Here is a 13617-nt window from a genome sequence, read left to right on the forward strand (position 1 = left end):
GACTGCGTGGTGGTTCTAACAGTTTACTTCACTGTGGACATTAAAAGTTATGGGGTGCGTATTTTTTCCAGTAATCATACATTTAAGTGGCGCTAACAGGTGAAGCTTTCCGAAAGCTGCTACAAATGTTAATGCTGTTAGCATAAAACATTAAATCCGACCAGAGTTTCACGGCAACAGAGGCGTCGGATCCATTCAGACATCCAGTTATCTGATGTTCTTATGGTCTCTTCTGTACAGGTAACGTGAAAATAAATTGTCCATTTTATTATAATTACTGTACAGTATTTTGTATATTATGCAAGGAGAGAGTGAATTTGATGGTCTGTTTTTTAAAAAAATTGTGGCATATTTAGGAAAATATAGGAGTGTTATCTCTATCTGTCTTATGACCTGAGGGGGGCAGCAATGCACTGACCGTGCCTAGACTGCCAACAACCAAGAAGAAGAAGAAGACATTAGGCATATTCTTTGTATTTTGTCTGCCTTTTATGTATGAAATGCTGTTAAAAAAAAAAAAGAAAAAAAAAGGTAAAAACACCGTGTTCTTTTTGGGACCAAGAACAGATTAATCCATTTTGCATTGTTTCTTATGGGAAAATTGATGTTTGTTTGGTTGATTTTGGTTGGTTTTGGTTTAACAACTCAGTTTAAGAACAACATTTAGGACCCAATTAAGTTCTAAAACCGAGGTTCCACTGTATTATGATAATATTACAGCCAGCACCAACAACCTCATTGGCCAAAAACAAAACTGTAGCATTGTTAACAAGAAAGCAGGAGAAGAGTGCAAATAATCCTACAAATCACAGAAATTCTGTATTAGGGGAGACCAGTAACGTGTCTGACGGAAGCCTGTTTTTCTGGAGCTTTCCATAATCACTTAGAAATCTGACATCCACAGAAATTTCATACTGTAAACAAACCAAACCATAGATAATTTGACCACCTCTTTGGGTTGGATCAAAAATTGGCTGTTAGGTTTGGGCTGCAGTATGTAGCAAATTTAATACCTCATGGACCAAACCAAAAAAAAAAAAAAAGTCTGACGGTCGGTTTGCAGTAAAATGCTGGTTTGAAAGAACCCTCAGTTTTAATTGCTCCAGTTAAGCATTTTTCCTGAAAAAGACTTTTAATCCCACTCCCACCTCACTACCAGGTCAGCAAAGCTTTTTCCACTAAAGACTCACAATTTACAGAATGTAGAGAATCAAAGTCGAATGCTGATCTTTTGACTTATGGGTGATATAAAGCAGAAGGGAAGCGGTTTTGTATTTTATGAATAATTTGACACCAGTCAAATAAACGTCTTGGTGGGTGTCTTGCAACGTAGCAGGTCAAGCGGTATAAAAAAAATAAATAAATAAAAAATTCTGCAGAGCGCTGGTGAAGCAGGAATGAAGAACAGCTGCAAGTTATGAGCTTTTATATGAAGGCTACCGCTGTAAAATCACTGAACCAGTTGATCCTCGGGGCCACAGATGCTGGTGAAGGGACAGGGGGAAACTAGTTGAGCAACTTTCTCATTCCCTCTTTCTCTCTCTGTGGAGGAAAAAAAAAGCACTGCAACCAGAAGGCAGTGTTCTGTAATGTTCTGTAATGTAAAATACATTCTGTTTAGTTTATTGTGCATTATCATGTTTTAACACAGATTTTAAAAAAACAAAACAATAAAGTGACAGGTCTAAATTAGCTGAAGTCCCTGCAGATCTTTGTTGACTCTGGTGCATGCAGGATTATTTTGCTCAAGTCCTCGAGCTGAAGCCACAGAGCAAAAAGTGTGCAAATAGCATGAGAAGCTGAGAAAACGGCAAGTGCAGTTTGACGGAGCAGACAGGTCAAGAAAATAAAGATGTATGCAATGACTGGAGGTCAGGAGGTCTGTCACATAGTCGTCCTGCTAACAGCCCATTAAAAGTTAAAGAAAAAAGAAAGAAAAAACACCCAGGCTGAGACTGATTTTGAAAGGGGATTGATGTTCGATGATGTATCACCTGTGCATGTGATGTAGACTCTGCTGCATGTCAAGTTAAATGCAAACTGTCACAAACGTCCACTGCTTGTCTGTACCTGTCAGTGGGAAATTCTAGGAGGGGGTGGTTACTGGAAACAGAAGCTTGTGTGCAAAACAACCCCCCCCCCCCACCCCCCGTTCCTGCCAAAAAAAAAAAAAAAAAAAAAAAAACAGACCCCAATATTGCTACATTTTTGAGGGGTTGTCGATTTGCAAAATGCTCTGAGTTGACGTAGAGCAGCTTATATTTAGGACTTTTATTGTGAAAGGAGTAAGCGGAAGGAGTGCATCTTTTCTCTGTATTTGACTGTGAAAAAAGCACGATTAACTTGTGGACCAGAAGATGAGTGAGGAACAGGTGTAAACTAAGAAAATAGAAGGAATGGAACCAAAAGCACTCAAAATCAGTTGTATAGAATTATTTTGGTTACATAAGGGACGATATTGAAGAAAGACAGGTACTTGTTGAAAATGACCTGCAGGATACAAAGTCAGCTTTCAGGTTTTATTTTAAGAAGAAAATGAAATTTTATTTTCTATGCAGATGCATTTCTCTTCAACTCAACTTATTAAACATAAATTACCTCAAGGCACAACACACGAGTAAATGTTAAACCTGACCCACGCCCTGAGCAAGTGCACTGGCAACAATGATTACGCAAAAACTCCCTTGTGTCTGTTTTGACTGAAGGAAGAAACCTCAAGCAGTCCAGACTCAGTGGGGTGTCCATCTGCTTTGACTATACTAACAAAAACAAAACAAAATAAAAGCACAACAGGGAATTGTCAAACCTTCAGACAGGGAAATAGAAATGTTGCAGCTCAGCAACCACGTACATACTGAATCCAGTTATTACAAAGACAGAGGCACAAAAAACAACAAAGAGGTAAAAAGCAAAGTCCCGGTAAAGTGGGCTACAATTGGTGAATCAATCACAGGTTTGTTGTTGTTGCTGATCACATGATGGTCTATTAATCCTTAGGAACACTCAAGATCTAAACAGCTCCATAGACCTCACGTGTTTCAGTCCTGGATAAATGATGGATGGATGGATTCAAAATCTGTCTCATCATTCAAGAATGATTTATTCCTTCCAAATAGAGCTATTCAAGTTATCTGTCAGTTTATTCCAATTTCATACAGTCCTTATCTAATCTTTGCTGATTTTTGATCCATGGTGTAAAGTTTGGTGTCACTGTTGCCTATTGCCAAAGAACTCCTGGGCCTAAAGACCTAAGGCCTAAGGTTGAGACCTTAAATGACACGAGTGAAGAGTATTTTAATGTAACTATTTAGTAGGCGTTGGGAAAAGGTGAATCCAGGACGATTACAGAAGATGAGACAGATGAAGACAGATAGAAATGTACAGTCGTTTGAGCCCACTGGTTGAAGGTAGCACAGATATTAGCAGATAGCAGCAAAACCACATAATATGTTTGGAGTTTTATGACTGCTCAGCCGCAGATGTCTATCACTGAGCATTTTCTCCCTGTCTAACCAGGCCATTACCAGGCCTTATCTCCCACATCGAGGAGACACTAACCCACTAAATCATGGTGAGTCCCAGATGTGTTCATCTCTGACTACTACAACCAAAGATCAGACCTCTGGCACTGTGACTGCACTGACATGAGTGGAGCTCAGAGGAAATATCCACTACTTTATCACTTTATATCTGCTAAGCTCATATTTAGAGATCCTGAGTTGCATACTTGTCTTTCATTTATTAAAAGAAAAAACACACACACACACACACGAAAGTGTTAAAATGAGGCAAAGAACAAGAAGGAAAGCAGCAATGGATTGTGCAAAATGAAGACAACCTTGAGTTGTCTTCATTTTGTCTCAACGTCTACTCCTGTACCTCACCTTTACAGTACAACAGGTAATTAAAGATGGATATTTGCAGTCAGGAAATCTAGCAATATATGCCAAAGTTTTGAAAAAGGGATAAATTCCAGAGCTTGCTGGCTCCAAAACACATTCACTGTCTTTTGTTCTGCACGCCAGATCTTTTTTCCCCTGTGCACATTCATTACAGGGAGTTTTACCTGTCAGACAGCATATCAGTCCCCATTTGATCATTTAAAGTATTTAATTATATTTTCGTAGAGCTTAAGAAAAGCTTTGAGAATATAACAGTATCCTGTTAGTGTTGGGTGAAGTTCAAGCCCCATCCTCCGGCTATCAAAAAGAATTGACCAGGAAGAAGAAGAAGTTGCAGTTCCCTGAAAGGCCACTTGAGGATAGTTACAAAAGTGAGCAGATTCCCACAGAACTCCAATTTTAGAAGAGAAACATATTTGCAGCCTGATAAAAAAAAACTGTTTTGGTCTCCATAAGTTTAGTTTTCCCCTAAATGACAAATTCACAAGGTGTTAACTTTTTTATAACTCATCAGTTGAACATATTTCCAAATGTAAACTTATGAATAATTAGGGCTGCGATCACTTGAGTGATCCTAGCAAATCATTTAAGAAGTCTGTGCTCCAGTATTTCCATTGAGTGAAATTTTCACATTTTTAATTTTGTCTGTTAGCATTGTTAGAACCTTTAGCAGCCATCAGTAGCTTGATGATGTTAGGTCCACTTAATAAACAATTACTGAGAAAATAAGGTGGTTATCATTTTTAATACCCACACACAAGCCACATGTCATAAATCCACCACCCATCCAAACATGCATTATTTAATAAAACCCCCATACCAAAGTTGCATGTTAGCTTTGTTTAGTAACTTTGTGATGAGGGCATGTTCAGGCTCCATTCAGGCCATACACATACATACACACATATACAAAAACTGGTAAGCTAAACTGCATATGCTTGCTAGCTGGCCCAGTCACTATATTGCCTCTCCAATCTACACTCAACAAAAATATAAACGCAACACTTTTGGTTTTGCTCCCATTTTGTATGAGATGAACTCAAAGATCTAAAACTTGTTCCACATACACAATATCACCATTTCCCTCAAATATTGTTCACAAACCAGTCTAAATCTGTGATAGTGAGCAATTCTCCTTTGCTGAGATAATCCATCCCACCTCACAGGTGTGCCATATCAACATGCTGATTAGACATCATGATTAGTGCACAGGTGTGCCTTAGACTGCCCACAATAAAAGGCCACTCTGAAAGGTGCAGTTTTGTTTTATTGGGGGGATACCAGTCAGTATCTGTTGTGACCACCATTTGCCTCATGCAGTGCAACACATCTCCTTCACATAGAGTTGATCAGGTTGTCAATTGTGGCCTGTGGAATGTTGGTCCACTCCTCTTCAATGGCTGTGCGAAGTTGCTGGATATTGGCAGGAACTGGTACACGCTGTCATATACGCCGGTCCAGAGCATCCCAAACATGCTCAATGGGTGACATGTCCGGTGAGTATGCCGGCCATGCAAGAACTGGGACATTTTCAGCTTCCAAGAATTGTGTACAGATCCTTGCAACATGGGGTCGTGCATTATCCTGCTGCAACATGAGGTGATGTTCTTGGATGTATGGCACAACAATGGGCCTCAGGATCTCGTCACGGTATCTCTGTGCATTCAAAATGTCATCAATAAAATGCACCTGTGTTCTTCGTCCATAACAGACGCCTGCTCATACCATAACCCCACTGCCACCATGGGCCACTCGATCCACAACACTGACATCAGAAAACCGCTCACCCACACGACGCCACACACGCTGTCTGCCATCTGCCCTGAACAGTGTGAACCGGGATTCATCCGTGAAGAGAACACCTCTCCAACGTGCCAAACGCCAGCGAATATGAGCATTTGCCCACTCAAGTCGGTTACAATGACGAACTGGAGTCAGGTCGAGACCCCGATGAGGACGACGAGCATGCAGATGAGCTTCCCTGAGACGGTTTCTGACAGTTTGTGTAGAAATTCTTTGGTTATGCAAACCGATTGTTTCAGCAGCTGTCCGAGTGCCTGGTCTCAGATGATCTTGGAGGTGAACATGCTGGATGTGGAGGTCCTGGGCTGGTGTGGTTACACGTGGTCTGCGGTTGTGAGGCTGGTTGGATGTACTGCCAAATTCTCTGAAACGCCTTTGGAGACGGCTTATGGTAGAGAAATGAACATTCAATACACGAGCAACAGCTCTGGTTGACATTCCTGCTGTCAGCATGCCAACTGCACGCTCCCTCAAATCTTGCGACATCTGTGGCATTGTGCTGTGTGATAAAACTGCACCTTTCAGAGTGGCCTTTTATTGTGGGCAGTCTAAGGCACACCTGTGCACTAATCATGGTGCCTAATCAGCAGCTTGATATGGCACACCTGTGAGGTGGGATGGATTATCTCAGCAAAGGAGAAGTGCTCACTATCACAGATTTAGACTGGTTTATGAACAATATTTCAATCAATCAATTCAATCAAATTTTTTTTTTTTATATAGCGCCAAATCACAACAAACAGTTGCCCCAAGGCGCCGTATATTGTAAGGCAAGGCCATACAATAATTATGTAAAACCCCAACGGTCAAAACGACCCCCTGTGAGCAAGCACTTGGCTACAGTGGGAAGGAAAAACTCCCTTTTAACAGGAAGAAACCTCCAGCAGAACCAGGCTCAGGGAGGGGCAGTCTTCTGCTGGGACTGGTTGGGGCTGAGGGAGAGAACCAGGAAAAAGACATGCTGTGGAGGGGAGCAGAGATCGATCACTAATGATTAAATGCAGAGTGGTGCATACAGAGCAAAAGAGAAAGAAACAGTGCATCGTGGGAACCCCCCAGCAGTCTACGTCTATAGCAACATAACTAAGGGATGGTTCAGGGTCACCTGATCCAGCCCTAACTATAAGCTTTAGCAAAAAGGAAAGTTTTAAGCCTAATCTTAAAAGTAGAGAGGGTGTCTGTCTCCCTGATCTGAATTGGGAGCTGGTTCCACAGGAGAGGAGCCTGAAAGCTGAAGGCTCTGCCTCCCATTCTACTCTTACAAACCCTAGGAACTACAAGTAAGCCTGCAGTCTGAGAGCGAAGCGCTCTATTGGGGTGATATGGTACTATGAGGTCCCTAAGATAAGATGGGACCTGATTATTCAAAACCTTATAAGTAAGAAGAAGAATTTTAAATTCTATTCTAGAGTTAACAGGAAGCCAATGAAGAGAGGCCAATATGGGTGAGATATGCTCTCTCCTTCTAGTCCCCGTTAGTACTCTAGCTGCAGCATTTTGAATTAACTGAAGGCTTTTTAGGGAACTTTTAGGACAACCTGATAATAATGAATTACAATAGTCCAGCCTAGTGGAAATAAATGCATGAATTAGTTTTTCAGCATCACTCTGAGACAAGACCTTTCTAATTTTAGAGATATTGCGTAAATGCAAAAAAGCAGTCCCACATATTTGTTTAATATGCGCTTTGAATGACATATCCTGATCAAAAATGACTCCAAGATTTCTCACAGTATTACTAGAGGTCAGGGTAATGCCATCCAGAGTAAGGATCTGATTAGACACCATGTTTCTAAGATTTGTGGGGCCAAGTACAATAACTTCAGTTTTATCTGAGTTTAAAAGCAGGAAATTAGAGGTCATCCATGTCTAATTGGTGTGTGTCCTCTGGCTTCATGGACAGATAAAGCTGGGTATCATCTGCGTAACAATGAAAATTTAAACAATACCGTCTAATAATATTGCCTAAGGGAAGCATGTATAAAGTGAATAAAATTGGTCCTAGCACAGAACCTTGTGGAACACCATAATTAACGTTAGTCTGTGAAGAAGATTCCCCATTTACATGAACAAATTGTAATCTATTAGACAAATATGATTCAAACCACCGCAGCGCAGTGCCTTTAATACCTATGGCATGCTCTAATCTCTGTAATAAAATTTTATGGTCAACAGTATCAAAAGCAGCACTGAGGTCTAACAGAACAAGCACAGAGATGAGTCCACTGTCCGAGGCCATAAGAAGATCATTTGTAACCTTCACTAATGCTGTTTCTGTACTATGATGAATTCTAAAACCTGACTGAAACTCTTCAAATAGACCATTCCTCTGCAGATGATCAGTTAGCTGTTTTACAACTACCTTTTCAAGACTTTTTGAGAGAAAAGGAAGGTTGGAGATTGGCCTATAATTAGCTAAGATAGCTGGGTCAAGTGAGGGAAATGGTGATATTGTGTATGTGGAAAAAGTTTTAGATCTTTGAGTTCATCTCATAGGAAATGGGAGCAAAACCAAAAGTGTTGCGTTTATATTTTTGTTGAGTATAGTTAGATAGCATGTAGCAGGATTGGAAATTAGCTCCTAAAATTAGCTAAATTAATTGGTGCATAATTGATTTAGAATGCAATCACCATTACAGGTTAATCATCTAATTAATAGCAAAGTAAAACCACTCAGAAAACCTAATCTTTCTGCAACTGAAAAGGTGAAAATGTCTTTAGATGTATCTGGTAGCACAGAGAGGATCCCTGCAGAGGTAAACGCACACATATGCTTTTTTTCTGAAAGGCACAACCCCTCATTAGCAGTTGAGTTGTAATGCTTATGCAGAGAGCAGCACAATGGGGTGGGTGACCGCTTGGCTAAGGTAAGCAGCTAACTGTACAATGGGTTGTCTTAAAAAGTTTATTTACATTTAGTGAGGAAAAAGCAACCTGCTTTGGACTAGCATCCTGTCCAGGGAGAGTCGGAGACTTTCATACACTTCACACTGCAGAATCCGAATATGAGCACCACCAGCATCAGCCTCAAGCCCTATATAAGACTTACTCATTCTTAATATATTTGGCAGTAAAGTCCATTGACACAGTTCGACATATTTTTATTTTACCATAAAACCTTCTTTAATTTAACCTTTTCTAGCATCATTAGTGTAAATAATAGGATTTTCCAAATTTTCATATCAAGCATCAGTCCTGCGGCTACATTCAACCCTCCTGTGTTTCTCAATCGCCCCTGTGTTGTACCTCTTGGTTTTTGCAAGTTATTTTGGTCAGTCAGGTTCAGTACTATGCAGTTTTCCTTGCATGTTTCTGTGCTGTCAACACTTTCTAAAGATAATAATAATCAATCAATCAATCAACTTTTTTCTTATATAGCGCCAAATCACAACAAACAGTTGCCCCAAGGCGCTCCATATTGTAAGGCAAGGCCATACAATAATTATGAAAAACCCCAACGGTCAAAACGACCCCCTATGAGCAAGCACTTGGCCACAGTGGGAAGGAAAAACTCCCTTTTAACAGGAAGAAACCTCCAGCAGAACCAGGCTCAGGGAGGGGCAGTCTTCTGCTGAGACTGGTTGGGGCTGAGGGAAAGAACCAGGAAAAAGACATGCCGAGAAGGGGGGCAGAGATCGATCACTAATGATTAAATGCAGAGTGATGCATACGGAGCAAAAAGAGAAAGAAACAGTGCATCATGGGAACCCCCCCACAGTCTACGTCTAAAGCAACATAACCAAGGGATGGTCCAGGGTCACCCGATCCAGCCCTAACTATAAGCCTTAGCGAAAAGGAAAGTTTTAAGCCTAATCTTAAAAGTAGAGAGGGTATCTGTCTCCCTGATCTGAATTGGGAGCTGGTTCCACAGGAGAGGAGCCTGAAAGCTGAAGGCTCTGCCTCCCATTCTACTCTTACAAACCCTAGGAACTACAAGTAAGCCCGCAGTCTGAGAGCGAAGCGCTCTAATGGGGTAATATGGTACTACGAGGTCCCTAAGATAAGATGGGACCTGATTATTCAAAACCTTATAAGTAAGAAGAAGAATTTTAAATTCTATTCTAGAATTAACAGGAAGCCAATGAAGAGAGGCCAACACGGGTGAGATATGCTCTCTCCTGCTAGTCCCCGTCAGTACTCTAGCTGCAGCATTCTGAACCAACTGAAGGCTTTTTAGGGAACTTTTAGGACAACCTGATAATAATGAATTACAATAGTCCAGCCTAGAGGAAATAAATGCATGAATTAGTTTTTCAGCATCACTCTGAGACAAGACCTTTCTGATTTTAGAGATATTGCGTAAATGCAAAAAGGCAGTCCTACATATTTGTTTAATATGCGCTTTGAATGACATATCCTGATCAAAAATGACTCCAAGATTTCTCACAGTATTACTAGAGATCAGGGAAATGCCATCCAGAGTAACGATCTGGTTAGACACCATGCTTCTAAGATTTGTGGGGCCAAGTACAATAACTTCAGTTTTATCTGAGTTTAAAAGCAGGAAATTAGAGGTCATCCATGTCTTTATGTCTGTAAGACAATCCTGCAGTTTAGCTAATTGGTGTGTATCCTCTGGCTTCATGGATAGATAAAGCTGGGTATCATCTGCGTAACAATGAAAATTTAAGCAATACCGTCTAATAATACTGCCTAAGGGAAGCATGTATAAAGTGAATAAAATTGGTCCTAGCACAGAACCTTGTGGAACTCCATAATTAACTTTAGTCTGTGAAGAAGATTCCCCATTTACATGAACAAACTGTAATCTATTAGACAAATATGATTCAAACCACCGCAGCGCAGTGCCTTTAATACCTATGGCATGCTCTAATCTCTGTAATAAAATTTTATGGTCAACAGCATCAAAAGCAGCACTGAAATCAAACAGAACAAGCACAGAGATAAGTCCACTGTCCGAAGCCATAAGAAGATCATTTGTAACCTTCACTAATGCTGTTTCTGTACTATGATGATAATAATAATAATAATAATAATGCATTTTATTTATAGATGCCTTCCTCAGCACTCAAGGACACCACATAGAAATAAAAACACAATAATAAAACAAAACAACAATAAAAACAAATTAAAATACATAAGAAATTTAAAAAAATGATTCAAATTAGGCAGTGCAATTGGGCAGATATGCAGGGGTGGTGGCCAAGTGGTTGGTGCACTTGGTTTCGGTGTGGAAGGATCCCGGTTCAAACCCCCAACCCTGCCACATTTCTTCACATAATGTGGATCTGTGTCAGGAAGAGCATCCGGTGTAAAACCTGTGGCAACTCAACACACAGATCCACCTCAGATTTGCTGTGGCGACCCCGAGTGAAAACGAGGGAGCAGCCGAAGGGACTTACTAACTGGTCAGAAAGAAAAAGCAGTCTTAAACAGATGGGTTTGGATTTGAAAAGTGGGAGAAAGCTTAAATTTCTGAGGAAAGGTGGTAATGAGTTCCAGAGTGGCAGAATATCTGCACTTCACGCGCTTCTCAGTGGCTGCGCATAACTCCCCAGTGACAGAAGTGGGATTCTAAATGGAATCCTGACTGGACTACAAACCACAAATCAACTGAGAGAAGAGGTGGAGCTATGGGATTATAGTGACAGAATGATAAAACAACAAAGTGCAACAAATACAAACGCAAAGCTTCCATAAAACTTTTTTCCTACTTAAATCCCAAGCTATTCTTTCACTAATTTCCTCCTTACATTTCTATAAACCTGACAACAAGTGCAGTTTGGGTGAGACACTGGATGCTGACAAAGACAAAACCATTAAAATGCCACAAACTCACACTTAGATCAGCAGACAGACACTGTTATGCAGATTATGTCAATGGATCATCTTTTATTGGCAACAGGAAACCTCATCTGCTCTAACGCTCACTCACTTACTCTCCCATATTAGACATCTGTAATCCAATACTGGCAATTCAGTAGACTTCATCTTTCTGTTTGCAACAGAGCTGAGAAATGCCAAAACAAGTTGTCTAACCATCAATGAATCCATTATTTAAGTGTGATTATCCTTTGGAGGAGAGCTGGAACATTTTGCAGAGTGTCTTTGACAAATCCTGAGGCACATGGCCGGATACGTCAAAGTAAAGCAGGTCAGATAAAGTCTGGGAGTATGCAGTAACAGGAAGACAGAGGACAGGAAGGAGAGGAACAGTAGTAGCCAGTAAACCAGTAGCGAGCAGTATTTCTGGTATTTATATTTGTGTATTTATATTTCAAAATTGTTTTTCACTTTCACTTTTGATACTCTGTGTGCTTCTTACCCTGTGTGCTGCTACAAAATGCTGCTAGAACCTCAATTTCCCTTAGGGAGTCTTCCCAAGGGATTAATAAAATTCTTTCTAATCTAATCTGGTACCACACATCGCCACATCTACCACAGAATTGCCTTGGGTCCTGATAGGAATCAACCAGGCAGAAAACTGGTCGATCTCCACTTCTCAAAGTCACCTATCTGCCGCAGCCAGGTGACATGCGGATGTCCCCTTGGCTTTTTGAACCTCTGAGATTTCCTTGGCCCTTGACCATTACTCATGCAAAATCCAGATCATTGCTGACCAAGAGGTTTGATGAAACTAAAAAATAATAATGACTTTAACGTCTATTAATCAAAAATGTGAAATATTCAGAGCGTATTTTACACAGTGCATACTCCAGTCACTCGATCCTACTCTACTGAAAGCTGTAAGCCAAAGACACAACGATGCAAGCAATCTGCATATCCCTCCCTGTGCCAGACTTTTCATTTAGTAGATAGTTTAGTGACCACTACTTAGCCGATTTGAAGGTCAAAATCCTGAAGGATTAGAGACCGTTAAACAGAGATGAGTGGACAGCTGAAGCGACTCAACAGCAAGACGAGAGGGGGTGGAAATAAGTCAGTAGATCTCCTCAGTGGATTACCCTCACTCACCCAAACTGCAGGGGAATTACAAACTACCATGAAGTGGAGAGGATTTGTCATCTGTACTGTAACGTATGAAATCTAGACTGTTATGGAGTGGAGTAGGCACCATCAAGAGTAGATCACATCTCGAGTTCCAAGGAGGAAAATTATGCTAAAATCAATCTAACTGGTAATAATGCAACCTTTTGTGCAGTAACTTGTAATGAGGATGGGCAGCCTTTCTCAAACAGTGGTCCGTGGACCACTGGTGGCCCCAAAGCGAACCCTAGTGGTTCCTGAGTATATTGGTAAAATATCACATTTTAAATTTATGACATATTCTAACTGAAAAGTGTTTCTCAAACTGTTTACAAAAAATGACTCAAAAGTATGATGGATAGTAGCATAAATGTATTATTTAATTTTAAACCCAATTTGTATGGAAATGATTATGATTTCTAGATATTTGGGAAGTTAGGTGGCCCACAATATTTTTTTATTGGTTTAGCGATCCTTGATCTGAAAATGTTTGAGCAACACTGTCTTCGACACAGACTCCAGAGTCAAGAATAATATTGATTGAGAAAGCAAAGTGGAATTATTTGTAGCCATCAGGATGTACACTCTTTGGCGGATATACGACACTTGGTGGAAGAAACTGTAATTTGCAAATCTGTTCAAAACAAATGAAAAGTCTGCAGGTTTTTTCCCCCGTTGTACCAAACTTGTACATCTCGTGTGTCGTGACACCATGAATAGATGATTGTAAATGGGCTGCATTTATATAGAGCTCAAAGCGCTTTACAATAATGCCCCACATTCACATACATCATACAGGATAGCACACAACTTCTTTGTCAAACCTGCTGCATTCCTTGAATTCCCTTGAATTCCTTCAAGATTGAGACAGAAACAGTGTAGTTGTACAATTTTTAAAAAGTAGGTTATAGGTTGTATAACAGTCAACTGCTAAAATCTAACTCCTATCCTTTTCCTTTCTTCT

General features: G+C 40.3%; 1 protein-coding gene across 4 annotated transcripts in view; it reads right to left on the reverse strand.

The window, feature by feature from the left end:
* Positions 1 to 13617, reverse strand: part of fhod3a (formin homology 2 domain containing 3a) — a 140181-nt gene that overhangs the window by 97957 nt on the left and 28607 nt on the right. The window lies entirely within an intron of this gene.

This window comes from Thalassophryne amazonica, chromosome 20 (genome assembly GCF_902500255.1).
Source record: "Thalassophryne amazonica chromosome 20, fThaAma1.1, whole genome shotgun sequence".
NCBI lineage: Eukaryota > Metazoa > Chordata > Actinopteri > Batrachoidiformes > Batrachoididae > Thalassophryne > Thalassophryne amazonica.